General features: G+C 42.0%; 1 long non-coding RNA gene across 5 annotated transcripts; it reads right to left on the bottom strand.

The window, feature by feature from the left end:
• Positions 1-3,403: 3,403 nt before the first annotated feature.
• On the bottom strand, positions 3,404-14,724 carry LOC138176715 (uncharacterized). Of its 5 annotated transcripts, XR_011172374.1 has the most exons (4): positions 7,886-14,711; positions 5,637-7,146; positions 4,317-4,360; positions 3,404-3,813 (listed from the first exon to the last, which is right to left on the bottom strand). It is a non-coding gene; the product is annotated as an uncharacterized lncRNA (long non-coding RNA). The 5 variants fall into 5 exon arrangements; XR_011172376.1 differs by lacking the exon at positions 4,317-4,360 and having other exon boundaries at positions 3,405-3,813; positions 7,886-14,710; XR_011172377.1 differs by lacking the exons at positions 3,404-3,813; positions 4,317-4,360 and having other exon boundaries at positions 5,154-7,146; positions 7,886-9,490; positions 12,222-14,724.
• Positions 14,725-16,071: the final 1,347 nt, after the last annotated feature.

Genomic DNA, 16,071 nt, shown 5'->3' with positions numbered 1-16,071 from the left:
TCCTCTAACAAGGAATCAAATGACTTTTGCTTGGAGACTTTGGTGGGGAAAGAGATTACTTCTGTTCTCCTTCTGCATTACACTGTCAGGAGTTCCCCCCATTCCTCTCCTATTGAGCTTAAATCTGCCTCCCTGAAGCTCCCACCCAATACTTATGGCTCTTCCCTCTGGGCCTAAGCAGAACAAGGCTAATACTTTCTCTATACTAAAACCAACAGCTTTCATACCCCTCTCTTTACCTCCCAGCTCCCCATCCCCCAAACTTTTTCTTTCCCAGACAGAACATCCCCAGCTCCTTTGACTAAATTTCCTAGGATGAAGTCAAGGCTCTTCTCTGTCTTAGATTCCTTCCTCTGGACACTTTCCAGGTTGTTAATGTCCTTCCTAAATTAGAGAGGTAAAAACCGAACTCAATATTCTCGATGGCGTCTGACCAGGGCACAGTAGAAGTGCAGGGGCACCATCAACTCTGTTTTCTGGACAATATCTATTTCAGTGAAGCTCAAGATCCCATTACGTTTTAGGGGTCAGTCACATTGAATTTGTCATTCTTGAAAAACCTCAACTTTTTCAGATGAAAAGCCATCTATACCTCTACCATCTTGAAGATGTGAAATTGATTTTTTGAACTGAAAGGTAAGATTTTACATTTCTATGTATTCAATTTTACCTTCTTATAGTTAGCTTAATATTCTAGACAAAGTGTTCTTAACGTGGGGTCCAAGAATAGATATAACAATAATAAAATTAACATTTATATAGCACTTTAAGGTCTGCAAGCACTTTACAATTATTACCTCATTTGATTCTCACAACAACCCCAGAAAGTAGGTGCTATAATTATCCTTATTTTACTGATGAAGAAACTGAATAAGCTTGAGGTTAAATGACTTGCCCAGGGCCACACAGCTAAGGAGTATCTGATGTTGATTCAAAATTAGGTCTTCCTGATTCCAGGCCTGGTGTTCTACCTAGCTTACTTAGATTTCATGGGATCTCTAAACTTGGATGGAAAAAATTACATACATCGTTATTTTTCATTAAACTTTAACTGAAATTTATTATTTCCTTGAGTTATTTAAAAACGTGATTCAGAGAAAAGGTCTATAGACCTCACCAGATTGCTAAAGGGATCCATGACACAAAAAACCTCAAGAACCTATAAGAATACAAGATTTATAGGAGGGCAGACTACTCTGTCAGCTATGTCAATTGTAAGGTCAAATGCAAAGGGTTGATCTGTTCTGCCCTGATGGGCCAATTGTAGAGACACAGACTCTCAGAGTCAATGCCAGGATTCAGGATAAAGAAGTGCCCATTGGTTGTGTAAGTGTAGACTTCTTAGGTTAATTAGGTTGTTTAGGGGAGTTTACTCATGAGACTCAGTCTGTAGTAGCAGGAGGACAGAATGGTGGATCCCCATATCAATTCCAAGTCAGGCCAGCTATTATATAGAAACAGAACAAAGGCATGTTGCCAGGGATGGCTTAGGGTCCCACGTGAGCTTTTCCATGAGATAATTGGAATGGAGAATAACTGGCTGGTGACCTGATGCTGTAGTGTTAGTAAGCAGCAGAAGTTGGGTTGGCTTATGTTCTATCAACCAGAAAGTCCTATAACCAGCACTTCTATGTGCATTGGTGGTATGCTTTTCCTCATCACGATGACCTCAAGGCACTAGCAGATCATAAAGGGCCTTCTGAATCATTAGAGAAGTATTGGATGCTGAATCATCGAGTTAGGTTTAGCATATTTTTGGTATTAAGTATATTTTATTGTATTCTAAAATTTAGAATACAGAGATGTCAAACATGTGACCTACAGGCTATATGAGGTCCATAATACTCACAGTTGGACACATTGTACCTTGACTCCAACATAGTGATGTCATTTGGGTCCTCTTTGAGAATGAAAGACAGCAACCAACCAACCAACCAACCAACCAACCAACCAACCAACCAACCATTATTATTGTTCAGTCATTTTAGTTGCATCTGATTCTCTGTGACCCCATTTAGGGCTTTCTTGGCAGAGACACTAGAGTGGTTTGTCATTTCTTTCTCCAGTTGGTTTTACAGCTGAGGGAACTGAGGCAAACAGGGTTGAGTGACTTGCCCAAGGTCACACAGCTAGGAAGTGTCTGAGGCCAAATTTGAACTCAGGAGGATGAGTCTTTTCACCATTCTGGCCCGACCCTCAATCCACTGAGCCATCTAGCTACCCATAACACTCCTGAGTGAGGTCCAAATCAGGTTAAAATGAAATTGGGAAATAATTAAATAAACAAAAATATAATAAACATAGATAAGGTTAACATATTTTCTAAGTCAGTACGTGGCCTACAGAGATTCTTATGGAGAGTTTGGTGGCCCCCTTTTCTATTTGAATTTGATGCTGTTATTCTAAATGATTTGTACACTGGTGATCCATGTGTGGAATATGTCACATATACTATTTATGAGATACTAGACCACCATATGCAAGGGGCTTATATTCTTTTAAAAGAGGTATATAATTCCATCTTCTTTTTTCTCCTGCTGGGGATGGAGGTTGATTGCTACTGACTTGGTGTACATACGGTACGTGTTGGGGGCAGACATATTGGCAATATAGTGTATTTTCATTGGCATACAGGGCAGTTGCCTCTGATGCCCTGACTCCTTACCAATTTACGAACCCAATGCCAAATGAGAGAACTGGTGCCAGCCCACGTTCCCTTACAGCTCTGGGAAGTCAGTACATGTTCACTCCCTTCCCAGGTAACAAGTTGAGAGTATCATTCAGTTAGTGGCTGATCAATGTCTTCTTCTCCATATCCCCATCCAACACCCCTTCTATCCCAAACACTGACAGTCAGTAGCAATCAACCTCCATCCCCAATAGGACAAAAAAGAAGATGGAATTATATACCTCCTTTAAAAGGATATAAACCCCTGGCATGTGGTGGTCTAGTGTCACATAAATAGTATATGGGATTCACTCCCTCTTGACTCCAATAGGTGATTAATCCAAACACTTTACTTCCCTGCCATGATGGACTCAGAGAGCATTTACTATACTTCAGATACTTCCCAACTGTTACAGGAATGTAACTTTTTAAGATCTTCCCTGCCCCTAGGTTAAGTGCATGTGGAGCCTGTGGTGGAACACTTGTTTTTCAGGAGATACTTTGTGATTGGGCAGTGGGTCAAGAGGGTTGTTACATTCTCTGAGCCAGGAGAAGGCTATATAAGCCCTGATGGGAGACTTTGTTTTGGGGCTCACTTTGAGAAGTGTTGTGCGATTTGACCAGATGAGACTCTGGGCAGCTGTTGAACCCCCCCACCCCCACCCCCGCCGGCTTTGAAAAACCCAGATGTTGATGCTTCCCTCTCTGGTAACTGACTAGGGATGGATATAATGGTCAAGACAGTAGGAGGCCTGTCTGCTCGATATGTTTTTCTGTTTTCTTGTAATTTCTGTCTGTACACTCTGAAGTTTGGGGTACTGACTTTCCTCTGAACAAGGTAAATGATATGTTTGATTGATTAAAGTAAGCTTGCGAACCCATTTTGAGTTGCTTTCCTTTAGCAAAGCAGATCCAAGAACCTGTGTTGGCAGCCACCCTGGGGATTCTGGGGTGCTTGCTGTTACACCAACCAGAATGGACAAGAGAGCATTCACTATACTTGTGATTGGGATTGTTGAATTCCTAATGAGATGAGACATATCTTTAGATCCTTACCATATTCATCTTCGTCTCTAGCCTCAGATCTTCCATGGCAGCATGCAGCAATCCTTTTATTTTATCATATTATGAGTCTTGTCATGCACCTGAAAAAATCCCATGATTTGAGATAAGAAAATTAAAAATAAATCATCCGCCAAGGATTTTTAGGCTTTCATTCTCTCATCTAGATCTAGGTTTCAAGAACAGGGTTGGAAACACTTTCTGAAGTTATCAGCATACCTATCTGTCCATCTGTTTGTGTTTTCCATAGCATCAGCCATTGAATTGTTGTGTTTACGAGGTATGGAGCATACCTGAAAACCTTTTACAAAGTGCTTAATGTAAATCATCTCATTTGATCCCCTTTATCTTATAGGGCAAATTGTTCAAATGTTATTGATCCAATTTAAGGATGAGAACATCAAGGCTCTAACAGGTTCAATATTTTGTTCAAGGTCACCCCCTCGGAAGGGGCCAGGGCTGAGATGAGAACACACATAGATATTTGGATCCTAATTCCAGTGCTCCTTCTGCTATATAGAACTATTTCCCTATGTATTGCATTTACAATTTCTAAGATTAGATGAAATTTCCACCAGACACTTACCAGTGAAATCAGTTCCAGAAGTGAGACCCAGTAGAATATTCACCCTATTAAAAACAAACCATCACATCACCCACACTCTCACACAGACTGAGAGAAATAAAGAATGTTGGTGATTCTGAGCTAAACAGCTAGAATTTAGAATGTTTTCTGAAGCTGGATTCTGACCGGCGGCATTGTCTCCCCTCTGAAAGCATCATGACAAGTAGATGCATTATGGGATGGGAGGGGTGACTTTTGCCTGCCCAGGCCAAAGACTAAAAGAGAGATAAGTACAGTGGTGTGGGAAGAGAATTTGGACAGGAGTGAAGAGACCTAGATTTCAAACCATGCTCAGTCAATAACTAGCTGGATAATCTTGGGCAAATCACCTCCTGTCTGTGGGCTTACTTCTCTCATCGGTAAACTGAGTGAAGCAGACTAGATGATTTCAGCCCTTTCCACCTCCCACATTCTAGGAATCTATGAACCTGAGATATTTCAGGAGGAGAAATTTCCATTATTTGAGGTGAGAAAGAATTATAGGGGATGAAAGAGTCATCCTGGTAAAATTACACTTTTCTCAGGGCAAATTCAGCATTTTTAGGAGCTCATTCTAAAATTAAATCTTCAATTTTCTTAGATGACTACATCTTGTGTAGATTCTTTGTTCTAAAGTAAGGATGGAAGAGCTCTTCTCCACATTATAATATTCTCTTCCATTTAACAAGGATGCAGTTTGGGTGACAAACATGCTTTTAGAGTGATAGAATTCACAAATTCACAAAGGCATGGAGTGCCAATGCCCCTCACCTCTAAAGATACCCCAGGTACGAGAGACAAAGCAACTGGCAAGGCTACTTCAATAATAACAAAAAATGACAACAGTTATTTAACATCCACCATGCACTAAGTGATTTACAAATATTATCTCCTCTAATCTTCACAGCAATCCTGAGACTTAGGTTGCCATTTTACAGTTGAGGGAACTGATTCCACTCTTGGCAGCACTGAGAATTGTGTTAATTCTCAGCAGGAGTAGACAAGACAGAAAGACTTTATGAAGGTAACACTCAGAAGGTTTTATGATAAATCTTTGAGAAGCCATTGGCAATAAAACTAAGAGTAATCATTTTTGTACAGCTGTAGCATGGTTTTTGCAGAGAGATTCAAATCATTGACCTACAGATCTAACTCATTTCTGTATCATCCCCAGCTCATGAGTCTATAAAGGAAGGACCTTCATACGGTTTGCCCAAGGTCCCTGGATACTGTGACAATGTTGGCTCTTTATCCTGCCATTAAACAGGTCAATCTGTCTCTTCTCAACGTCTTTTGACTTACTTCTTCCTGGGCAATCTTGGGCCTTCCTATAGGACAGTTACTTCCATATGCATCTTCTCTTTTCCTTGGTTCTTCTCCGATGCCTGCTCAATGTAGGGGGCCGGTATTTCTCTCATATTCATCAGATTATTTACATCTTCTTCCCTTTGTGACAGCTGTGCCCCAGGGGGAAAACAGCGCCATACAATTTTAGCAAAATGTTTTTAAAATCTAGTCAGCAATGCCGTCATGTCTGATGCCTTTTCAGCTTAGCCCTGGCCTAATGTACCTTAAGGGTTCTCAGTCTTTCACTTGTTGAAATGGCTCTAGGGCTCTGTAATGAGAATGTAAATTTTAAAGATGTTTTTCAGTAGATACTTCTTGATTGGCCAGTGAGTCAATAAGGTTGTTACATTCTCTGAGCCAGGAGAAGGCTATATAAGCCCTGACGTGTAGCTTTGTTTTGGGACTCACTTTGAGAAGTGTTCTGTGATTTGATCTGAATTCTGGGAAGCCGTTGTTGAGAGTCCCCCGGCTTTGAAAAACCCAGATGTGGAAACCCAGATGTTGACTGGGTATGGATGTAATGGTTGGACAGTTTGGAAAGCTGTCTACTTGATCTGTTAATGTCTTGATAATACTGTCTGTATATTCTGAAGTTCGGGTGCTGACCTTTTTCCCCTGAACAAGGTAAACGATACATATCTGACTGATTAAAGTAAGCTTGTTAACCCATTTTGAGTTGCTTTCCTTTATCAAAGCAGATCCAAGAACCTGTGTGAGCAGCCACCCTAGGGACTCCAGGGTGCTTGCTGCTACAGGCTCCAAGGACAGTCATAGGGATGAGCCTAGGGTTTGCTGTGCTCAGCAAACAGAAGGTGTAGACAAGGGTGTCTTTGAGGAGGCAGGATAGTTGAGACTTAAGTGCTGGTCTTGACTCTGCTACTAGCTAGATGTGTTCCCTCAGGCCAGTTACTTCTCTTTGACTGAACCTGAATTTCCTCTTCTGTAAGATGACAGGGTTGGACTTCTATGGTCCCCTCCTGCTCTGTCATTCTTTGGTTCATTCTGAGTCCTGACTGCTTGGAGCTGACTATGTGAGAACCTTTGTGGAAAACTGACAGGAGGTATATTGAAGTCACCATTTCCTTTCCCTGATCTGTGTCTGGTCATGGAAAACCAGACTGTGGACTGGAAACTTTCTTGGTGAGACTTGGTGAGGAACGTATAATGCCTTAGGAGGCACTTTGGTCATTGTTTGGATGAGGCTTCTTCTTCCTTAGGGGTACATCTACTGCAACAACTAGATGTTCCTGTCTACAGGTCGGGGGCATATGCTGGGATTTGTATGCTCAAGATTTCTTCTAAGCTTTCCACTACAGTCTAGGTTGTCCTCTTGAAAGGCAAGAAATAATAATAATTTTGTTGTTGTTGAGTTGTGTTTGACTCTATGATCTTGTGGCCCACACTGTCCACGGAGTTTTTGTGGCAAAGATACTGGGGTGGTTTTTTCCATTTCCTTCTCCAGCAGCTGGTTAAGACAAACAGAGGCGAAGTGAATTACCCAGGGTCAGAAAGTTAGTAAGTATCTGAGGTCAGATTTGAACTCAGGTCCTTCTGACTCCAGAATACTTTATTCATTGGTCTGCCTAGCTGCCATAACAACAATAATGATGGCATTTATATAGCAATTACTGTGTGTAAAGAAGTCACTGTGCTAAGTGTGCTTTACAAATATTATCCTATTTGATTTTCACAACAACCTGGGAGGTAGAGGATATTATTATCTCTATTTCACAGTTGTGGAGACTCAGGCAGACAGAAGTTAAGTGACTTGCCCAGGGTCACACAGCTATTGTGTCTAAAGACTAATTTGAACTCAGGTCTTGCTGGCTTTTGGCCCAGTGCTCTATCCATTGTGCCATCTAGCCAATCTCTCTGTAGAAATGATAGCAACCACGGATTTAGAGTTATAAGTGACCTCAGTGGCCAGCCAGTCCGACTCCCACATTTTACGGATGAGAAAACGGAGACCTGGAGAGGTCATGTGATTTGTCTAAGGTCACATAAATTTTAGAGGCAGAATTCAAACCCAAGACTTCTGATTGCAGAGTCAGTGTTCTTTCTACTGTATTCTGATTACATTGCCCTAGCATAATTACATAGGATGGAAAGTTCCTAAAAGGTCCTAATCTCTCCAATGTTCTGGGCAGAATCCAGCCAACACCATTAAGGAAGGTGCCTCCTTCTCTGACCCCTGATGGTCTCACCTTTTCATAATATTCCCCTTCCCTTCCTGCTATGTTGTATCTCCAGGCTCTCCCTGCAGCATGTTCCCCTCCTCTGGGATCCTTGACTCCATCCCAGCATCTCTCCAGGAGTTCCTCTCCCCGTGGTAATTTTTTTTCTCTTGCTCGGTACATTTGGAGACTGTCGGAACTGTTTGGGTAGCTGGTTCAGCTCTCCTTCTTTCCTGAGTAGGTCTTCTTTGAGTAATTCAAATTCCTCTGGCAAAGCTACAGGGGAGAAAAACAGAACAGATTCCCTACCCCTCTGTCATACTTATTCCTCACTGCAAGGGTCAGAGGAAATGACTTGGATGACCCCTGCCCCTCCTTAGAAATGCCTGTTTGTCTTCAAACTTGGAACCCTAAATAGATACAAGGCCTATTCTCTAAACGTCTTCCTGGGTGTCTATAAAAACCTGGTGCAATCCTTAACGATATTACCTAATGAGTCTTCCCTTCCCTAATGCTGTACATTGGGACTGTATAGCCCCAGCTGAAGGGACCCCAAGTCAACAACAATAAACAATAGTGGAGGTGGAAAAGCATTTGATTAGAAGGGCCCCCAGTCTTCTTGTTTAAAAAGCTGACAGATGGGGAGGAGCCCAGTTTCAATCATGAAATAAGGCATCAGCCCAAAGGGAAGTGATAGAGAGAAGCAGTTAGAAAGGAAAGAAGAAGGAGAGGGAGAGGAGAAAGGCAGGAAGACACAGTTCAGATGGCCCAGAGATGGAGAGACAGAGGCAAGAGCAGACGGAAAATGTCAAAAGTAGGTTCTCCCTCAGCATAGGTGCAAAGGAAACAGGCATTACAGATGCTGGTTTTTGCCCTAAAGTTTCAGAATACTGTGAGGGAAAAGGCTAGCATTCCTCCCAGGCTAGGCATTTCCCAGGCAGATGATGGTGAGGGACCAAACCTCTCTCTGAAGCTCTTTCAGCCTCTCATGCAGTAGCTGCCTTTCTCTCTCTGAATCCTGGATTTTCTCTCCTTTGAGATGAATGGTGATTTTTTTTCTTACTCTCATAGTGGAAACAAGGGTCATAGGCTCCTACCTCTACTCCCAGTCCTTTCTTTTTTGGTTTCCAGCTTTCAGACAACTAATTAACCAACCTGTTAGCCAACCTTAGAGACCAAGTGAGAAAAGGAGGTGCCAAGGTCCACGTAGTTTGGGGCTCCTGATTGATCTATATTTTAAAAATCTCTGCAGAGAGGCAGGAAGAAGTGACCATTACCTCAGTTATTGTGACATCAAAGTGAAACCTGGCTTTGGTAGGAGGACAAGAACGTTTGGATGCTGACTAACAAGCCTAGATGTGAGCCTGTTAATAGCACTTCAGGTGTTAATTATGTCCGGGGAGTGATACCTCTGTGACAAAGGATGGGTGACTAGTTTAGAGGACCGTCCAGAGTTGTCCCCTTCTCCACCACTGTGGTGTCCTTTGCTTTGCTCACCCTTTCATCCTGCTGTTGGATCTTGCTCTCTGTAGCACTGCGCTTTCCAGTAGATGAGTCTCATTGCAACTGATAAGATTGTGTGTCATATTGAAGACTCTCTTTATCCTCCTCGGGTTCATTCACTCTGTCCTCCTCCTCATCATTCAAGAACAAAGTCCCAAACATCAGGAATTACCGGCCACCTAAAGTACTCATATCTATTGCCCTGAGTCACTGTCCCACACTTCATCCTGTGATGTCTTGGCCTCTTCTCATCAATTGCTTTGATTTCTTCTACCAACTCTTACACAGAAAATTGGAGTGAGTTTTGTTGGAAAACTGTCTTGACTTTTTTTTCTATCTCACTCTACTCTCACTAATTTTTCCTTTTGTTTCTAGCTCTAAACCAACCAACCAACCAAACAATCCCTTAGCCAGCCTCAGAATATGGGAAAAAGTGCCGGGGAGGTCCATGTAGTTTGGAACTTCAATTATAGCTATATTTTTCAAAACTCTCCCCACATGGAGAATATAGTGACCTTTTTATCAGTGACTGAACCCTAAGAGTGAAACCTCGCTTTGGTCATAGGATAGATAGAATTCTATTCTGACTAGCAAGCCTAGGAGTGAGCTTGGACATCAAATTTAAACATTACTCTCTTACTGAGAATGCTACCTCTGTGCCAAATGATAGGTGGATAGATTACAGAAACTCTTTGACCTCTTTAATTGGAGTGATTTTGGAGAACTGACAGTTTTGAGCTCCTTTTTTCTCACTTCCTCACTCAAAAAGAAAAATTAGGCTAGGTAGCCTCTTGCCCTTTCCTCCCTCCTATTTCTATTCTTGTTTTCAGCTCTAAAACAAGCAATCAACTGACCAATTAGGCAACCTCAAATAAGAGGACCATGAAATGCTGCTTACACGGAGAAAGAAGTGATTTTTGCCTCAGTGAGTGTGACAAGAAAGTGAAACCTGGCTTTGCTAGGAGGATAGGTTTGCACAGGGTTGGATGCTGGTGAGGAAGCCTAGGAATGATTTTGGTCATAGGATATTAGGGTGGCTAGAGACAGGCTGACTGTCCAGAGTTATAGCCTCCCCCCACAAATAGTTGTGCTCTTCCCTCCGCTCACTTTGCCCTCCTGCTGTGGGATTTGCTCAGTCGCACTAAGCTTTCTTATAAGTGAGTCCTATTGCAATGGATGAGATTGAATCTCATCCTGGAGAATCTGGTGATAATCATTGTGCTCATTCATCGTACCCTCCTACTAATCACCACTGAAGAACAAAGGCTCATGTACCAGTAATGACTTGCCTCCTGAAATGCTCCCACTTATGGCTCTGAGCAAGTCCAATATTTCATACTGTTATGTCTTAGCCTGTTTTCATCAGTGTTTTTGACCTCTTGTACAAACACTTGGAAAGAAAATGAGTGAGTTTGTTTGGAAAACTGGCTGTTGTGATTTTCTTTTCTCTCATTTCCTCATTCACAGTATAGGTAATGTACAGCCCTTCTCTGTCATCTCTGTCACCTCTGTCATCCTGAACTCATTTGTTCCCAGCTCTAAAATAACAAACCAATCAACCAACCAACCAATTGGCCAACCTTAAAGAAGAGGTGGGAAAAGTTAGTGCCAAGTCCAGGTTGATTGGGGCTCCAATTAAATCTGTATTTTTAAAAGTGCTCTGTACTTGGAGAAAGAAGAGACTTCTGTCTCTGTGAGTATGAAATATAAGAGAAACCTGGTTTTGTATGGGGATAAGTATGGCTGGATACCGACCAGTAAGCCTAGGATTTATCTTGATCATCAGATATTAGGCATTAGATACTTACTGGGCAGTGATATTTGTGTGACAGAGGATGTGTGGCTAGGTTATAGAATGACTGTCCAGAACTGTCCCTTTTCCACACCATTGTGGTGTTCTTGGGTCTTCTCACCTTTTCTGCCTATTGTTGGATCTCCTCAGCAGCACTGAGCCTTTTCTTTTTTTTAAACAATTGGGGTTAAGTAACTTGCTCAAGTTTACAAGGCCAGTTATTTCTGAGTGTGGTGCTAAGTATCTGAGCCCGGATTCGATCCCAGGTCATCTCGACTCTGGGGCCCGTGCTCTTACTCACTGCGCCACCTGGCCACCCCAACACTGAGCATTTTAAAAAGTAGGCAATGGATAATTCTGCATGTTATCCCAGAGTCTTTGGTTCTCACTCAATCTGTCCTCCTCTACGCCTCACTGGAGAAGAATGCCTGAGACATCAGGAATTGCCAACCACCTAAAATGCTCACACTTATCATCCTAAGCTAAAGTCCCATACTTTTTCCTGTGACCTCTTGTCAATCACTATGACTTTTTCTACAAACTCTTGCAAAGGAAAATGGTATTTATTTCAAAAAGTGACTGTTTTGACTTTCCTCTTCCTCATTTCCTCACTCAAATAGTTGGAAGCAGGGTAGGTATCTTCTTTAACTTCTGTTCCCACCCCACACTCCATTTCTCCTTTAGTGTCCTGCTCTAAAACAACCAACCAACTAATCAGCCAGCCAGTTCGCCAACCTCAAATAGGAGGTGGGAAAAGGTGAGAAAAGGTCCAGGTTTGGTTTTCCTATGAAATTAATATTTTAAAAGCTCTTCCTACATGGTGAAAGAAGGGATTTTTGCTTCACTGTGAGTATGATATGAAAATAAGACCTGACTTTGGCATGGGTTATAGTGCAGGTCTGATGCAGAACAGAAGGCCTAGGATTGATCTTGATCATCAGATAGTAGGCATTAGTTAGCTACTGGGGAGTTATGATACACCTGTGACCAAGTATAGGTGGCTAGATGACAGAATGACTGCCCAGATCTATCTCTCTTCCCCACCAATGATATGTGCTTGGTTCAGCTCACCTGTTCTTCTTGCTGTAGGATCTTCTTAGAATCACTGAGCTTTCTTGGAGGTTGAGTCCTATTGTAACAGATAATTTTGCATCTTATCCCCAAGTCTTTGGTTTTCATCCATAGGGTCATTCAGTCTGCCCTTCCTCTACCTCTCATTGAAGAATAATGCTCCAGAAATCAGAAATTACCAGCCATCCAAAATGGTCACACCTATCACCCTGAGCCACAGCCCCACTCTTTGAAGTCTTGGTCTATTCTCATCAATCTCTTTGATGTCTTCTACAAACACTTGTAAGGAAAATTAGAGTGAGTTTGGTTGGAAAAATCTCTTGACTTTTTTTCACTTACTCACTCACATCACTGGAATAGGGTAGATAGCCTCATGCACATAACTACCCATTATTTCTCTTTTGGTTTTCAGGTTTAAACCAACCAACCAAACAACCAACAAATGAACCAACCAACTTGTTAGTCAATCTCAAAGAGGAGGCAGGAAAAGGTTCTGTCCAGGTCCAGATGGTTTGGATGTCTGATGAAATTCATATTTTTAACAGTGCTCCCAGCATGAAAAGTGACCTTTGTCTCATGCAGTATGACATGAAAGCTTGTTTGGTAAGAGGATAAGTAGGGTTCCATGCTGACCAGAAAGCCTAGGAGTAAGCCTGGTTATAGGATTTGGGGCATTAGTTATTTACTAGAGGATGATATTGTCATTCAGCTGTCCACTCATGTCTGACTCTTTGTAGCCTCATTGACCATAGCACTTCAGGCGCTTTTATGCAGTATCTTTGCCAAGAACACTGCAAATGGGGTCACAAAGAGTCAGAGACAACTGAAATGAGTGAATGGGGGAGTCACACCTCTATGGCAAAAGATGGTTGGTTAGAGAATGTGACTGTCTAGCCTCATTCTCTTTTTATTCCATTGGGGTGATCTTGACTCTGCTCACTTCTTCTGCTTGCTGTTCAATCTCCTCTGCAGCACTGGGTTTTCTTGTAGGTGAGTCCTGCTGCAACGGATAATATTGCATCTTACCCAGGAGTCTCTGGTTCTCATCCTTGGGCTCATTTAATCTGTCCTTTCTCTCCTCCTCATTGAAGAACAATGTCCCAGCAATCAGGAAATACCAGCCACCCAAAATGCTCACACCTCTCACCCTGAGCAAAGTCCCACATTTTACGCAGTGATGTCTTGGACTGTTCTCATCCATTTCTTTGACCTCTTCTACAAACTCTTGCAATGAACATTGGAGTGAGTTTGTTTGGAAAACTGACTGTCATGAGTTTCTTTTCTCTCACTTCCTCACTCATATAGTAGGAATGAGGTTAGGTAGTATCTTGCTGATCCCTCCCATCCATTTCTCTTTTGGTGTTCAGCACTAAAACAACCAACCAACCAATGAGCCAATCTCAAAGAGTTGCTGAGAAAAGAAGGTTCCAAGGTCCAGATGATTTGGATTTCCAATGAAATCTATATTTTTAAAAATGTTTCCTACCTGGAGAAAGAAGTGACCTTTGACTCAGTGAGTATGACATGAAAGTGAAATCTGCTTTGATAGGAAGATTGGTAGGGTTGAATGCTGATCAACAAGCCTAGGAATGAGCCTGGTTATCGGTGTTAGTTACTTGGGAATGATGTTATTGTTGTTGAATCATTTAGTCCTATTCTATGCTTTCATGACTCTATGAACCATAGCATGTCAAGTCCTTCTATCTGACATCTTTACCAAGAAAATCCCAAATGGGGACATGAAGAACTGGACGTGATCAAAACAACTGAAGTGGGGAGTGACACCTGTGTAACAAAGAATGGGTGGGTAGATTACAGAATGATTGTTCATAGCTGTCTCCCTTCTCTACCATTATGGTGCTCTTGGGTCACCTCACCTTTTCTGCCTCTTGGTGGACCTTCTCACCACCAGAGACTTTGATTGTAGTTGAGTCCAGTTGAAATGAATAATATTTCATCTTATCCCAGACTCTCTGGTTCTCATCCTCAAGCTCATTCAGTCCTTCCACCTGCTCCTTGTCTTTGAAGGACAAAGCCTCAGATATCGGGAATTACCTGTCACCTCCAGAGCTCACATCTATAGTCCTTAGCCTTTGTCCCAGACTTCGTACTTTGAAGTCTCGGTCTGTTCTTACCACTTTCTTTAACCTTTTTCTACAACACCTTGGAAGGGAAACTGGTATGAGTTTGGTTCAAAAAGTGACTTTCTTTATCCTTACTTCCTTATTCACATAGTTGGAAACAGAGAGCTATTCTCCTGTCCTCTTCCCTTTTTCTCATTTTTCCTTTAGTGTCCAGTTCTAAAACTACCAAGCCAGCGGCTAGCCAACCTCAAAGAGGAGCAGGTAAAAGGTGCTGCTCAGGTCCAGGTAGTTTGGAGCTATTATTAAATCTATATTTTTAAAAGCACTCCCTACATGAAGAAATGTGATCTTTGCATTAGTGAGTGTGAAGTGAAAGGGAAACCCCTCTTTGGTAGGAGCGTAGGTAGGTTGGAATGTTGACAAGCTCATGTTGAAAGGAAGCCTTGACCTCGTAAGTTCTAGCTCAGACCACCACCTGGTGGCTAAAATAGAGATTGCAGACTGGACATACTGCTTCCCAAGTATCTGGGAGGTAAGAGGGTGTGGTCTGTCCACTTACCTTGCCTTTCTGTTTTTAATGGCTCGGTAAGACAGGTGCCTTCTGTTTCAAGGAAAGTCAAGAAGTATTTAATAATTATAATATGTTATATTATATTTGTATAACATAAATATAAATAATAATAAAAAATAATAAAAAACACCTATTATGTTCCAGAAAGAGGAAACACCTACATCTTTGTATTTATTAAGCATCTATAATATTTGAGAAACTAGAGAGGCAAAGACAAAGAAAATCAGTCTCTGTCATCATGGAACTGATGTTCTCCTGGGTCATACAATGAGTTCATCCTTCCCTGATAAAGAAGCCCCTCCACTCTTTGTGTGACAAATTGTCATCCAGTCTTTGCTTGACTATCTGTGATAAGGGGACCTCCTATTTCTTGGGTAGCCCAGTCTATTTTTAGATAACTCTGTCAGGATGTTTTCCCTTAAATTTGCCTCTTTGTAATTTAATTTAGGAATCTTAATTTGGCAGTTGAGTGGAGAACAGATTGAAGAGGGGAGAGATTGGAAGTTGTAAGGGCAAGGAGGAGTCTATTAAAATAATTCAGGCAAGAGATGAGGGCCTAGACTAGGGTGATCAGCCATGTGAATGAACAGAAGAAGCAAGTGATGTGGAGATAAAACTGGCCAGATTTGGCAGCTGATTAAGTACAAGGGTTAAGAGATAAAGAAGGGTCAAGGGTGACTCCAGGGCTGTAAATTTTGGGAGGGTATTGGTGCCCTTACCTGAAAGAGGGAAGCTTAGAGAATGCATCAGTTTGAGAATGGGGCAGGGGGAGAGAATGTCTTGTTTGAGACACATTGAGTTTGAAATGCTGGTGAGGTTAAATATAGAGTTGAAACAATGCAGGACCAGGGTTAAAGAGAGAGATTAGGGCTAGATAAATAGATTTTAAAATTGTCTATATAAAGGTCACACAGCCGGTAAGTGTTAATTGTCTGAGGCTGGATTTAAACTCAGGTCCTCCTGACTCCATAACTGGTGCTCTATTCACTGCACCACCTAGCCACCCACCAAGCACCCATATTGTGCAGGGTCCCAGCTAGGTTCTAGGACAAAAATAAGGTAGAACCACCAGGTGGCACTGGTGAATAAGGCAGAATGAGCTGTTGATCACTCTCAACGTGAGATTCTCTCTCTCTCTCTCTCTCTCTCTCTCTCTCTCTCTCTCTCTCTCTCTCTCTCTCTCTCTCTCTCTCTC

Source organism: Petaurus breviceps, unplaced genomic scaffold (genome assembly GCF_028583685.1).
Source record: "Petaurus breviceps papuanus isolate PSGF00001 unplaced genomic scaffold, PetGlider_PUasm1.0 90137, whole genome shotgun sequence".
Taxonomy (NCBI): Eukaryota; Metazoa; Chordata; class Mammalia; order Diprotodontia; family Petauridae; genus Petaurus; species Petaurus breviceps.
The sequence above is the reverse complement of the archived record's forward strand: the minus strand, read 5'-3'. Positions and strand labels throughout refer to the sequence as shown.